Source organism: Lipotes vexillifer, unplaced genomic scaffold (assembly GCF_000442215.2).
Source record: "Lipotes vexillifer unplaced genomic scaffold, Lipotes_vexillifer_v1.1 scaffold337, whole genome shotgun sequence".
Taxonomy (NCBI): Eukaryota; Metazoa; Chordata; class Mammalia; order Artiodactyla; family Lipotidae; genus Lipotes; species Lipotes vexillifer.
This window is the reverse complement of record NW_006799239.1, coordinates 160474-164129: the sequence shown is the minus strand read 5'-3', so window position 1 is coordinate 164129 and position 3656 is coordinate 160474.

Here is a 3656-nt window from a genome sequence, read left to right as displayed (position 1 = left end):
CATATATATATATATATATATATATATATATATATATATATATCTCCTAATGTATATATATGTATGTACTCCTAATGCAAAGAGACTATACAGTCAGTGCTTATTAAATTGAACCTATATCCCCTCTTCTTAGAGATTAAGTCAATGAAATGTAGAGAGTTTATTCTGACAGCTAGATAGGATTAAAGTTAGATTAAAACCCATTTTCTCTTGAATCCTAGACTTTTAAACTTTCTTATTAACCATATTTAACTGAAATTTATTTTTAAAATTCAATTTTCAATATAAAACCTCCTGTTTATAAAAAATCATAGAAAGTAAAAATTAAAAAGCATAATTAACCGACCTCTCATCCACATGTTTAGGAGGAGAACCAGAAGAGTACATGCACCAAAGTTAACAAAATACAATTTTAGAATGTAGTCAGTAGACAGCTACATCAAAGGCCTCCAAATTCAGTACAAGTGAGGACAAATATGGTACACTCCTTTTGGCAATAAGGAGGTTCCTGGTGACTTTTTCCAGGGTGGTTTCAGTGAAATGATTAAGGACAATGCAGTAGGACAGAAATAATGAGGGAAGAAGTGGAGACAGTGAATGGGGACTATTCTTTAGAGCAACATACCCTGTTCTGTGATTCTCAAACCATTGGGACCAAAGATCAGGACTGGCTGTTCTGAGTTTTGCAATGCTCACTTGTAGGAAGTTAAGTGAAGGCAGAGACATTTTTGTCTTGGTCATACTAAATCTACACTACCTACCTAGCCCAGTACCTGGAACATAGTATATACTCAAAAAATATTTGTTGAGTACTGAAATATTACTGTAGGCATTGAGAAGAAACTGCAAGTCCAAAGGTTAGTAGCTCAAGGTTAATGTAGTTGACATAATTTGGGGAGACTCTGGGTCAAAATGATTCCCCAGTGGCCAGGTCTGGGCTCTCTTTGCCATGTTTCTTGTGCGAGACTCTATCACCTTAGTCATGAGGAAAAGAAGGAGGAGTGAATAAAACATTGATGAGCACATGCTCCAATTTTCTTCCCATGACCTTCTTTCTTAGCCTTGGGTAGAGAAGATCCTCTTTCCTCTCCAGAGCTGGGGCCATCAATGTTTGAGTCCAGAACTGCCAGAGGCCATGTTCCCTGACACAAAAATAAAGTCCACTGAGAGTAGGAGAGACCAAAGCCAAAATGTTGAATAAGCAGAGGGCAGGTCTTAAGGAGTTTGAACTCCTGGAACTGTTTGTCCCTGAGCCCAGCTCACCCATGGTTAGGTTACCTGAGTCACTAAATACTCCCTCTCCCCTACTCCATTTCCTTTGAGCTCATTTGAGTTGGGTTTCTCGCCCCTGCATCTGAAAAATATGGAGAGACACGGCTGCAATTAGCAGCCCAAGCTTTTCCACCACAGTCCACATCTGCCTCTCATACCTGGTACTGGTGACAGACCAAGATGGCGCCTTTTCTTCAAAGGACAGGTGAAAAACACAGTCTCCTGTTTTTGTAAATACCATTTTATTGGAACACAGCCTTGTGCACTCATTTACATTTTGTCTACGGCTCCTTTTGTGCTACGATGGTAGAGTTGAATGGTTGTGACTGAGACTATGGCAAAAGCTTAAACTATTTACTATTTGGCCCTTTACAGAAAAAGTTTGCTGGCTCTTGATTTAGAAGATAATGGTGGAGGGGGTGGTAGAGGATGCTGCTGATGCCTCACCCAGTTTCCCTTTTCCTGCCCTTGCACTCATATCCCAGCTGCCGGCACTGTTGGCTGATAACTTATGGGATACCTTCTTCTCCAGAGACAATTGCCTAGCAATCTCCATGCTCTTCTGCCTACTGCAGACTTTGGCCTACTGATACATGGGTAGGATTAGTGCTCTAGAGCCTCCCCATGGGATCAGGCTGAAGCTACACTCCTGCTTGGATCATGTTCCTGCTCGCTACATCTCCCCCGCCCCCAGCACCGCCTCCCCCAGCCTATAGTCCTTCCTCAATACATCCCTTCAACTGGAATTTCTATGTCAGCCACTTCTTCTGGGAACCCTGCCAAAGTCATGAGGGAAAGGATGTTTTTCAGGTATGACTTAGTCTTGGAAGCATACTTCATGAAGACTGGTTATGACCTTTCTAGTGTTTCTGGATAGGTGAGCTGGACCGGGGAAATTACCCTACCCATCTGTTCTAATGCAATTTTCTTTTGCCCTTATATTCCCCCACATGTCAAAGCCCCTTCCTGACCTAAGGTACTTCAACATTAAATATAAAAAGAAAAAATATTGCCTTTCTAGCATTGGAACCAGAACAAATACAAAGAGAACAAGGTATGGGGTTAGGGCTGCATCGGTGACTTCTAGGAGAAGACCTGATATTTTGACTGAAGTCCTTAATCAGCTGGGGAGTTAGACCTTTCAGGTTCTACCTTTCCTTCTTCCCTTTGATCTCTTCCTTACACAAAACTTCAAGACTTTGAACTTCTTTATGATCGGTTATTCAGATCCTGTGAATGGTGGAGTCTGCCATTTCTGGGAGAACATGTTGCTGAGCTAAGAAATGTATGAGCAAAGCTAAGTTTATCAGCTTTACATTTATTCATAGCTTGGTGATATTCATTTCTGTATTCACTGAGGCTGGCCCAGAGTAGCTGCTTAATGCTTGCTTTCCAGTGAGTCAGGCTGTGCCCCACTCCTGGGCAGGGAAACACAAGACTGTGTGAGCCTCTCAAGTTTGTAGCCTCTGGGAAGAGGGAAGAGATCAGACTAGCTCATTTCCTCATAGACCCAGGTGTTCCTTAGCTCCAAACTTGGCCTCTGGCTTGCGTGTGAATTCCAGGTTCAGGAGTGGCCAGTGTCTCAGGGTGGGGCAAAGGTGTGGGTGGGCAGAGTTCAGGAATGCATTGTTCCAGAAAATTTGTCCAAACAGTTTTTCTGCCTCCTTTTCCCTGGCTGGCTGCAGTTTCAGTCATAGAAAATCTGCCCATGATGAGTTTGTTTTAGCTGCTACTGCAGTGGCCAAAGGACTCTTGCTATATTTGAGAGGCCCATTGCCAAGGGCCTACTAGATGCAAAGCACAGGTTTTTAACAATAAGCAATTATACAGAACCATATTCTCTCACCTATCTGAGTTTATGACCTCTTTAGATCAGGAGTCAAACTCTCGATCCCGAAAAGGAAGAATAATACAAGGGGAGTCAAGCACCTCTCTTTGCAAAACATCCATTTCCAGCAAGTGATGCAAAGGAACTATGTGAAGAAGCTAAAAGACCCAGAATCAATCTAGATGTGTTCACCACCACCTGGGTTGGATTTTATGCTGTGGTTATCACTAAAAACCCTGTGGACTTATAAAAATTTCAGTCACCCACACCACCAGCAAATCACCAAAATATTGAAACACTCAAGAAATACCAGAATTCCAGAGGCTGTTGTCCACCATTGACTGGCATTAGACATCATCCTGATACCTAGGGGATACACTTGTGCAGTTGTCAATGATGATTGCTGCACACACATCCTCTCAAAACTTTCTGATGTCTTTTTGTTGAATGAGCACATCTGTGAAGCAAACCAAGACATTTGTTGAGTGAATGATGCAGTCCTTTGCTCTAGGACATATGGATCATCCTCAGGTGATTGGGGAAGGAACCTCTTTCC